Below are 12,441 nucleotides of genomic sequence, written 5' to 3' on the forward strand. Positions count from 1 at the left end.
AAATTCTTTTTTAAATTTTTTTTTTATTTTTTTTTTTTTTTTTTTTTTTTTTTTTTTTTTTTTTTTTTTTCTTTTTTTTTTTTTTTTTTTTTTTTTTTTTCTTTTTTTTTTTTTCCCTCTCTCCTCCTCCCCCCCTCACAACCAACATCAATCCAAAGATTTTACCCCTTATTTTGTTTTTTAAGAATTTTCTTTTTTTTTTTCGCCAAGTGCTTGCTCATGGTGGTACTGTTGGGTCTCTGTAATTAATGTTAAAGAGTTCGGTCTAGACCTGCTCTATTTGAAAAGTGTCCTGAGATAACTTCTGTTATGAATTGGCGCTATACAAATAAAATTGAATTGAATTGAATTGAATTAAATGACACGAATATTAACATATCCAACATGTCTTACTAAGAAAATGGTCCATTCAGAATAAGGCCTAATTAGGGCTTTCCAAACATTATATGTTGGTCACATGACCTTTATCAAATATGAAATATTGTCATATTCAGAATAATAGTTGAAAATTTGTGTGCATGTAAACATAGTCGATGAGCATCTTGGCATCTAACATGAGCGCAAGTACAAATTCTGGTAGTGGAAAGGTCAGGAGGCCAAGATTCATCAGGGAAGCGTGATTTTCTATAGCATGTTCTCCAATCATCAATCTGCCAATAATGTTTGACTCATAGGCCTTTTCCACTAACAAAGAACCAGCTCAATTTTGGTTTGCACACCCATTTTTGAACCATTCAGAACATTTTGACCAAAAATAAATTGGTTCAGAACCTAAAAAGTGGGTGTTGGGAAACCAAAGTGGTAACCAAAGTCATATTCTACAGGACGTTGCATCGTGCAGTGCTCTCTGTTAATGCCATATCCTTAATCACAATGGTTCCGCTCAAAACTGGTGAAAATGCTGGCACCAAGCTTCCAAGAATCTTGAACGGAACCAGTTGAGCCCTAACCGTAACCTGAACCCTATTGCAGTCAGGACCACTTTTGTCAAAACAACTTTTATTCCAAAACAGAATTTTACATTTGGCAGTATGGCTTTGTTCTGGGACCTCCTTGTCCTTCCGGGTGCCTACGTGGAAAAGTTTAAGACAAGGAGAGCACCAGCAGCAACGCAATGCTTAATTTGTCAGGCATGATCTTTTCCTAAGCCTAACCAAGGGGTTTTGTTGCTTGAACTTAACCAAACTGCAACCTAAGCAGGCTGCGGAATGAGCAAGGCTTGACAACTTGCCACTGCCTGCCGTGTGTGTTACATACATGGCGTGATACTGGTTTGCAAAATGATGCTACTGCAGACTAATTCAATTCAATTCAATTCAATTTTATTTGTATAGCGCCAATTCATAACAGAAGTTATCTCAGGACACTTTTCAAATAGAGCAGGTCTAGACTGAACTCTTTAATGCTACTAATGCTCCAGTTGCAGAAATTTGAGAGAGTCATTACCCAGAAAAGCCTGTCAGACAAGAAACATAAATGAATTTCTGTTGGGCAAGATGTAGGTGATGAAAAGGTCCAGTGAATGTTGATGAGTTCTATTTACTCTGAATGCTGCCAAGGCAAAACTTTGGATTTTGTTTTCAAAGTTACAAATTGTCATTTAAGTGTGGAGAAGCTTTCCCAACAGTAACCGACAGTTTATGTTGAGGAGTGTATGCCATCATTCTGTTGAAGCCTCCTCTGTGATTTTGGTTGATTGGTTTACAAAAACATTATCATTATCACACCATCCACAGCTCAAATGTTTTCAAAGCCTCTGAACATCTTCTCTATTGTGGTGCATATGCAGATACATATCCAGTGTCAGTCAGCATTGAGCCCTGTAGCAAGAAACAGACTTGGAAGTAGGAAAATATTGTGTCTAATGTATGGAATGGTACAACGAACAACATGATTGACATGTCAATATACACCACATGCTGGATGTAAGATTTAATCTGAATTTGAGGCTGAAGCTTAATGTCCTGACACAACTCTTCCTATCTTGGCCCACAGTTAGCTCATCAGAGCTGTGACAGGTCCATTTCTGCTGCTGCTTGCCTGAGATTACATTATGACTACATCTGCTGTGTATGACAGCCAGTGGGGCCTCCGCTCCTGTGGTCCAACTCGCAGCCTCCCATACGTCAAGCCCCTTGTGCTGGAAAGCAAATTAATAATTTTCCTTGATTAATAATTCAGAGAAGCAGCGCGCAGCCCTCAATGGCTCACACAAAAGCCTTGAATGTTAATTGCATCATGAACTAGGAAAAGGATTTTCTGGGTGAGCGGCGATAAGAAAAAGGCTTGTCTTTCATTCTCATTTCATCGTCTGTCCATAGATCACTGTCTCACCCTGGACTCTACAGTGAAATTTACTGCTGGCTTGGACTCAGCCTCACTCTGAAAGCACTGCTATACACAGCTATTAGCAGCTATTACTGTTATCAAAATGTTCAAATTCCTGGGTCAAACAAGCACAACGTTTGGCAGTTCTAAAATATTTCCCATTATGATTTGAGTCTTTCATAGTGTGAAGGCCCATTTGATTCATTGGGCCTTCACATTGGGCTAGCGCTATGATGGGACAGTCAGGTCACTTTTTTTCAGCAGCCTTGCTAGCTTTGCTTAAAGCACTAGTACCCAACTTGGGGGTCCTGAGGCCTTTCTGATTTTAAAACTGCAGTACGTGCAGTAGGTTTTTTTGAAATTACTTTTTGTCATATTTGCTGAAACGTTCAATACAATTCAATTCAATTTTATTTGTATAGTGCCAATTCATAACAGAAGTTATCTCAGGACACTTTTCAAATAGAGCAGGTCTAGACCGAACTCCTTATAACATACACGTTCACTATATCGTAACAGTAGTACATGAGACGGATAAAATCTTTGAAAAAAAATATTTTTTTTTGGCTTGTTGTAGCGCTCCCAATGGCATTTGTAAGAAGTCTGGACAAAAAAAAAAACAGTTAGAGCTGATTAGTTACCTACTGCAGCTTTAACACATTTATTAAACAAAATTTAGTTGCTTATTTTTTAAAGTTTAGATTATTGTTTAAGATATAAACAGGATAAGGGCACGGTGAAGACCTGAACACAAGCTATATTCACAGAGCCTTCACTCTTAATTCAAAATAACAGTATGTATGATATATATATCATATACAATGACAATAATAAATAAATACATAAAGCAGAATTGTATTAAAAGTCACTAAAAATATCAGTAAACTCATCTTAACACAAATTAGCTGTGTTGGCAGTATACTGTATATATCAGTTGTACAGGATGCATGACTAACAATAGTGTCTCCTGGAGTATTTCTGCACAGCATCTCTGACTCTAGAGTAGTGGGCTGTCAGATATGATCAGTGAGCATATGTTTTGGACTCTATACAGGCACAATGGTACCAAACCTGACAACCTCACAGTGACAACATTTTTCTTTTACATTTAACCTGAGCACAATGAGGGACTCACTCTTATTGCCCAAAAAATATTGTATTATATTTACGCAACGTTTTGCAGTGATTTTAGTGATTAGTTGACATGTGATCACCTTGAGCCATTCCAAACATGTCACCAGTTGGATAATAGCATGAAAAAACAGAAAAACACAAAGTACAATCATGCCAGTAAATCTTGATTGATATGCAATAAAAAATTGATTTAAAGCCAAATCATGAGTAAATTTCTACTCTAATAATCCATATAATGGTCATATTCTAAAGGCTAAGAATAAAGTATTGCAGAGGACCAATAGACTTAATCAATACATATGTTAGTCAACAAACACTGTATGCAATCTATTGGTTCCACAATGAGCAAAGGTCTTTTAGGTTAAAATAAGGGGGGGGAAAAAGTGGAATTTTCCCAAAAAAAAAAAAAAAAAAAAAAAAAAAAAAAAACTCGATGCTTATCTGGAACATTGGACAAAACTCAAAAACAAACTGAATTATTATCTGGCCCTAAACCATGAATATAAATGGGCAAAGTATCTCTTTGCTGTCAGAGATACAAAGCAGAGACAGATCCTGAGTGACCACAGTCTCGCTTTAGAGAAAGGGCGACACAAGAAGTCCTGGCTACCAACAGAGGAAAGAGTCTGTGGTCACTGAACAACAGCTTAGGTTGAGACAGAGATGCACTTTCTCTTAAAACGTGAAAAATATGACACCATCAGATTGGAATACTTTAATAAGTGTAATTGAGAAAAAGAAACAGGGTTGGACATATGTGGCCTAACAATGTCTTAGTTGTTTAAAAGTTTTCCACCCTCACCAAAGAGTGAGAGGCCACGCATGAGACTTATTTCTTAATAAGACGTTTCTTATTAAAAGATTCATCAGCTGTGGCTGGGAATGTGTGAACCCATTTTTGGGGTTGACAGATGCCCTTTGGTTAAGTGACTCTCCCTGCTGAGCGAGCCCTGTGCAACATCTATCAGGCAGCTTTGAAAAAGTCGATAAAATGAGAGCCGCCTACAAATGAACACATTTACCACTTCACTTGTCTGCTTCACCTATGCAGGGCGGTGCTCCAGGGGAACAGGGGGAGAGGGACACTCTTTGAAGGCTGGCCTGATTGAAATAATGGAAGACTTTGGACGTGACGGAGGAGGTCGAGAAGCCATCGCTCTCCTGTCTGCCCCATGTGGTGGACAATGTTTCAAAGCCTGGGATCGATTGAGCTCCCATATGAGCCCCTCAGCATGTGGTGACCGACAGGCTTTCATTCCACTCGCTTCTGATGCTTTGAATACTGAAGACAGAAAAGTATGACATTTGAATTTGATTGTATTCTTGTCCAGGATTCACTACTGGAGTATCTCTCTCTCTCTCTCTCTCTCTCTCTCTCTCTTTCAGGCACACACATACACACACACGTATATACATTGTAAAAGAAGTCAGTTTACTGGGTTTTTCAGTTTATTTGACATTTTCTGTATTTGATTAGGTACATGGAAATATTAATACAATTACAAAATACCCTGTGAATTTATAAGTCTATTGTAAAAAAAACATGAAAAATAAAATTGTAAATAAATAATATTTAGATTAAAATAATAAAAATCAAATCATACAAGCACTCTTCTGTAAATTTAAGCCGGATTATTTGCATTATAGCAGTGTATTTATAGGTAATTTAACAGTTTTTTATATGTGTATATATCTTTAATTAAACAATAAAAAGACAAAGAATGACACAAGATTTTATGTAAAATTAAAACTAAAAACTGTATTTTAATGATAAAAAATTATTGTATTTTTAAGAGTCAGTCATTTTCTGTTATGTTACTGTATTATTTGGGTGCCCCAGCTGCTGGAATATTATGAACAGAGCTATTTGAACTTTTCCTTTAACACTTTATATTTGTCATCATACACTGTGTGTATATTGTCTATTTTTGCCATCATGTTTTGATACCATGAATTACTGTGTGGTCCATGTCGGTCCGTGTATGTTTTGGTCATTGGATTTTCCTTTCAGAAACGGGTATTAAAAAACAGAAAACGAGTGGTTATTTGATCTTCGTTTTAAAATACAAAAATTAAAATTGAAATACAAGGCGTTTTTCTTTTTCGTGGTCAAAAAGGGATGAGCGAAATTAAAAAAATTGTTCGATTTTCATTTACAAAAAATAAAATCACTAGAAAACAGAAACGGTAAAAAGGCCTGTTTTTTCATATTCTGCGACCGGATGTTGTCATTTACAGGACAGTGCTGTGTAGAAGAACAGTAGGCTAGTAGCCTGCGGTCAATCCAGCCGTAACTCCGATCTCCGTGGTCAAATCAGCCGCACTTAAATTTCGAGTGCGGAGAAACGGCGTATTTACTTCCGGTTTTCAAAATAAAGGTATTTCGAACAGTAAGCTATGATTTGAACCTACATTTAAAATAAAATATGTTACATTAAAGTGTTTCATGCGCCCCTGATTAATAAAAAACACTTTATATCAAGCATTTTTACTGTACCAATTTGGAGAAATTCAACAATAAAAGTCCCATATTTGTACCTCTAAGTGGCATATTTTCATATATTTGAGCAACTGTAAAAACACTTCACTCAGTAATTCCTGGCTATGGATGGTATATTTGACTTCTGCACGTCTAAGACTACAGGAATGCTTAATATCAAGCATTTTTACTGTACCAATGTGGAGAAATTAGACAATAAAAGTTGTCCATATTTGTACCTCCAAGTAGCATATTTGACCATATTTGAGCTGCTGTAAAAACACTTTGCTCAATAATTCCTGGCTATGGATGGTATATTTGACTTCTGCACATCTAAGACTACAAGTATGCTTAATATCAAGCATTTTTAATGCACCAATTTGGAGTAATTTAAGAATAAAAGTCCCATATTTATACCTCCAGATTCCTGCAACAGCTGTCACACTGAATAATATAAAAAATAATATATGAGGAAGAGACAGTAGGTACAATGGTGTTTTGAAGTTAAAACTAATTATTTTTCCCTTTTACAGATTCAGTGTGACAGCTGTTGCAGGTGGTTCCACATACAGTGCCTACAAATGGACACAGCAGAGCTGCAAAATAAGAAGCATGTGGACTGGAATTGCATTTTGTGTGAAAAGTAAACAAATCAGAATTGTGTAGGATTTTGTGTTTAGCCAATTATCATTTTTTTATAAGATGTAATTAAACATTTGTGTGAAATGTTGTCATGATTACTGCATCATTATTGAAGTATAATGAAAATGCTTCAACCATAGCCTGGAAATATTGAGCAATATGTTTTTACAGTAGCTCAAATATATGAAAATATGCCACATGGAGGTACAAATATGGGACTTTTATTGTTGAATTTCTCCAAATTGGTACAGTAGAAATGCTTGATATTAAGTATGTTTGTAGTCTCATATGTGTAAAAGTCAAATATACCATCAGTAGCCAGGAAACACTGAGCAATATGTTTTTACAGTACCTCAAATATGGTCAAATATGCAATCTCTGGATGCATTAATATGAGAATTTTATTCTGGCATTTCTCCACACTGGTGCAGTAAAGATAATTGATATAAAGTGTTTTTTATTCATCAGGGGCGCATGAAACACTTTAATGTAACATATTTTATTTTAAATGTAGGTTCGAATTATACCTTACTGTTCTAAATACCTTTATTTTGAAAACCGGAAGTAGATAGGCTGTTTCTCCGCATTTACCATAATGCTGAGAATAATTGTACACTTGAAATTTAAGTGCGGCTGATTTGACCACGGAGATCGGAGTCACGGCTGGCTTGACCGCAGTCTACTACCCTACTGTTTCTTCTACACAGCACCGTCCTGTAAATGACAACATCCGGTCTCAGAATATACAAAAACAGGCCTTTTTTCCGTTTCTGTTTTCTAGTGATTTTATTTTTTGTTATATGAAATAGAAAATGAAAATCTAATAATTTTTTTAATTTCGATCATCCCTTTCTGACCATGAAAAAGAAAAACGCCTTGTATTTCAATTTTAATTTTTGTATTTTAAAACGAAAATCAAATAACCACTCGTTTTCTGTTTTTTAATACCCGTTTCTGAAAGGAAAATCCAATGACCAAAAGATACAAGGACCCATGTCGTACAATAGAAGTGCATTAGGTAAATTCTTCTGACTATAGATTAGATAATGGTTTACTTTAAAGCTGCATTATTATTTTGGCCACTTGGGGACAGCAGAACAAGCTAAAAACACAACAACAGACATATCACTTCATAAAGTTGATCCTGTGAATTAGTTCTCTGCAATGAATCCAGCAGACACAGAGCAATACTCTCATTCATTTGGAGTCGTGTTTCATCTCACCTGATGAATCTGAGTGTCATGATGAGACATTTAGTATCCCTGTTTCACTTATCAGAAAATTCTCACTTCCCAATGCCTTGCATTTCCTTTCAGACCACTCCATTCACAACCTGATGCCCTCGAACATCCCCATCATCTGGTCTCCACACCCACCCACACACCTGCTTCTTAGTCCTACACCAACCCAGTCCAACCCCAAATTCCAAACTCATGGACTCTAAGGGCATAGTCAAATTTTCAAGTGCATGCAGGTTCTCTGGCAGACATTTTGAGCCCTTTAGCCACAAGTCTGCATTTTTGTAGACTCTGCCTGAGGGTATTACCTACAGTTCATAGTGTTGTAACGTTTAACACGGGGCTACCAGAGGAAGTTTACAAAAAAGTATGTGATTTGACAAAAATTAATGAACTGATTATTTTAACAATTACTTCTCATCCACTCTGTGAGAAGTTAAAATCTGGCACTCTGTCCCTTAAGTGTCTTGGCTACATAACATGTTTTGTCGCCATCAATATAATAATAAACTCTATTTATACGGGCAGCTGTGGCTCAGAGGGGGTCGTCCACTAATCAGAAGGTTGATATTTCGATCCCCGGCTCCTCCTGCCACACGTCAAAGTATCCTTGAGCAAGATACTGAACCCCAAATTGCTCCAGATGCTATGCATCACTGAGTGAATGTGTGTGAAAGGGTGAATGTGGCATGTAGTGTAAAAGCGCTTTGAGTGGTCGGAAGACTAGAAAGGCACTATACAAGTACAGGTCCATTTACCATTTACCATACAGCAAAAGTCACCAGGATTAAAACATTTCAGTACTGAGGTAAATAAATATGTACTACCATATATATAATAAATAAATACATAATAAATACCAATGATTAAACAGATAAGACTTATCGACAATAAAATGGTGAACTCTTATTCATAAAACTCTTTTAGATACATTTTGGTGTTTCAAAAGATGTTAATAAAAAAAAAATCTATTTTCTCTGTTTTCTGTATGACATTTATGGAAAAGGGGAATGGAATGGTGGGATAATGAAGAGGTGAAGACATACCAAATATTAAGATTAGCATGTAACTATTATATTATTAAAATAAATCTCTAATATTACTTGTGTTTGAACTTCATTACACTGGCTTAAAACTGCGGTGCTCCACAACAAGCAGTGTGAAACTGTTTCACTGTGTTTTTTTATCCACTTTTCATCTGCAGCACAGGCTTGTCAGTAAGTTCATTAAAACTACAAGAGTACAAGTGTGATTTCTGACCTTCTGTCCAGGGTGCTGCTGTTGTTACTGTAAGTTTTAGTTGTGACACAAGAGCTTCAATATGAAACAGGAGACACTGTTCCTCAGGAATAAACTGCTGTCACCATCCTTCCTGCAGAGTTCCGCTTGTGTTCAGAATCCAGGCAAAGATGTACTGACTGGTTTTTTTCATGAATATTACACAAACAAAAAACTGGATTTTTGCTTGTTTCCATTTTGGTTTTAAAAACTTTTTCTTTTCATTCCAATTTGGGTCTGAATGAGAAAAATCAAAGAATGAATTATACACAGATTGTGAAAGGGACTGTGGGACTCAAATGCGAATGTGTCCACAGCAATCATTTGTGAAATGGGATGGTGGCACCATTCTAAGCATTGCTTTTTGCTTGCCAAGTTTCTGTTGAGTTCTAACCCTTCTGTCCTGTTTCTGTCTGCCTGCCTGATACCTGCTCAAGCCACAGCTTAGGATACTGGTGGTAAGGTGCCCTTCTGGTGGACAAAACACAATAAAGTGCCCTCTAGGGTGCCCTTCCGGTGGACAAAATGTGATAAAGGGGCCTCCATGGTGCTAATCCTCCGTCCTTAACCATAAATGCCCAACGGCTTTTTCCAAACAGAAAAAACAACAAACAAAAAAAAAAAAAACCCACAAAAAAAACAAAAAAAAAAAAAAAAAAAAAAAAAAAAAAAAAAAAAAACAAACCCCCCCCCCCAACCAAAAAGAAAACCCCCCCCCCCCCCCCCCCCAACCCCCCCCCCCCCCCCCAAGCAGCACTCATTAAAACAACACAACTGCAGTTTTACAGACCTGCCAAACACAATTTTCTCACAAAAAAAGCAAGACATAATTTTGGTTGCCATACTGCAGTTTGTCCTAATTATGCACTTTTTAATTGGTTTTAAGTTTGCTATAGTGTCAAATGTTGTCAAATGCAGTCGGGTTTATGACACATATTTTATCTGAAGTCTGTTAATTCATTAGTTTGTTGGCATGTGTTTACATACTGTACTTCAGATAAGTGGCTACATTTTGCTCATGGCATTAACAGTGCATGGGTCAAAATGTTGACACTAATTAAAATTAAGGGCTTGTCAGTCTTTTTTTAAATTTAGATTGTTTTTATTAACAGATTACTATAGGAGTAAAATGTGGTATTGGGAACATAGAGGGCAGTTGTGGCTCAGGAGGTAGAACATGTCACCACTAATCAGAAGGTTGGCGGTTAGATCCAACAGCAGCCTCCTGGGTTAAAGTCCTGTGTTTGTTTGAGTCATTCATCCACCCCACCACCTCCATAAGAGAACTTACACTAGCTAGACAGGAGAAGGTATTACTGTGCTAGCATTAGCTAGCTAGACAGGGCAAGCTATTAATGTGCTAGTGCCAGCTAGCCAGACAAGATATTGTATTACTGCATGAGCGCTAGGTAACTAGACAGGACTAGGGATTACTGTGCTAATCGAAAATAAATGTGTCATAGGTTAAACCTCACAAAATAATACTGCAACTCTTGACAATGGGTGCATTCAGTAATGATGCTCATATCAAGATGGAGGGCCGCTGACCAAGCAACAGAATTTGATGACTTGGGAGTGAGAATGTGTTAAAATTATGCGTATATAGATTAAATTAAATTTCACTTATATGGCCTGATTTAGATATAAGACAACAAGGAGAATTGAAAAATATATTACAGAGACTTGAGCATCTAATTGGCATTAAAGGAACCACACTTAGCTGGTTTAAGTCCTATTTATCAGATCGTTCTCAGTTTGTACATGTTAACGAGGAATCCTCCATAAACACTAAAGTTAGTCATGGAGTTCCACAAGGTTCTGTGCTTGGACCAATTCTATTCACTTTATAAATGCTTCCCTTAGGCAACATTATTAGGAATCACTCCATTAACTTTCACTGTTATGTAGATGATACCCAGTTATATCTATCAATCAAGCCCAATGAAATTAATCAGTTATCTAAGTTACAAGCATGTCTTAACAACATAAAAATCTGGATGAACTGCAATTTTCTGATGCTAAACTCAGAAAAACTGAAGATCTTGTACTTGGCCCTAAACACCTCCGAGACTCACTGTCTTAAGATATAGTTACTCTAGATGGTATTACCTTGGCCTCCAGTACCACTGTCAGGAATCTTGGAGTTATCGTTGATCAGGACATGTCCTTTAACTCCCACATAAAGCAAACCTCTAGGACTGCCTTTTTTCATTTACGTAATATTACAAAAATCAGACACATCCTGTCACAGACGGATGCAGAAAAACTAATCCATGCATTTTGTACTTCTAGGCTGGATTACTGCAACTCCTTATTATCAGGCTGCCCCAATAAGTCCATTAAGACGCTCCAATTAATTCAGAATGCTGCAGCATGAGTACTGACAGGAACTAGGAAAATAATTCATATTTCTCCTGTATCTTCTCTACATTGGCTCCCTGTAAAATTCAGAATAGAATTTAAAATCCTCCTCCTAACCTACAAAGCTTTTCATAGTCAGGCCCCTTCATGTCTTAAAGAGCTCATAGTACCCTATTACCCCACTAGAACACTGCGCTCTCTGAATGCATGGCCACTTGTGGTTCCTATAATAGAACTGGAGCCAGAGCATTCAACTACCAAGCTCCTCTCTTATGGAACCAGCTTCCAGTTTTGGTTCGGGAGGTAGACGTCCTCTCGACATTTAAGAGTAGGCTTAAGACGTTCCTCTTTGATAAAGCTTATAGTTAGGGCTGGCTGAGGTGAGTACTGAATCATCCCTTAGTTGCTGCTATAGGCCTAGACTATCGGGGGATTTCCCATGATGCACTGAATGATGCATGATGCTTCCTCTCTTTCTGCACACATTCATGTCCCATTAATGCATGTTACTAACTTCACTTCTTCCCCGGAGTTCTTGTGCTTTCTCGTCTCGCAGTTTCTCATGTATCCTGGTGGTGCTACCTGTCATGGTCCTGCTTGGTCTGAGGTTTCTGCCTCTTAAAAGGAAGTTTTTCCTTGCTGACGTCGCCAAGTGCTTGCTCATGGTGGGAACTGTTGGGTCTCTGTAAATAATTATATACAAATAAAATTGAATTCAATGTGACAGATTCTTTAAAATTTGGAATTGCACTTAGTCAAAATTGAAGCAACATGAGTCGAGATAAAATCTGGTTCTTACATTTTCACATATTGATGTGTCATTGTTTGATCTTTTAAAGCCTATGTCCTGAGATTTTAACACACACGGATTCTTATAAATTTTTCATTTCCCTGATTACATTACTTTAAATTAGCTACGAAACAGTTTTTACAAGATGAGAGATACTCCACAAACCAGCACTCATCTTTACGTGTAAAATT

This window comes from Dicentrarchus labrax, unplaced genomic scaffold, assembly GCF_905237075.1.
Source record: "Dicentrarchus labrax unplaced genomic scaffold, dlabrax2021, whole genome shotgun sequence".
NCBI classification, from domain to species: Eukaryota; Metazoa; Chordata; class Actinopteri; family Moronidae; genus Dicentrarchus; species Dicentrarchus labrax.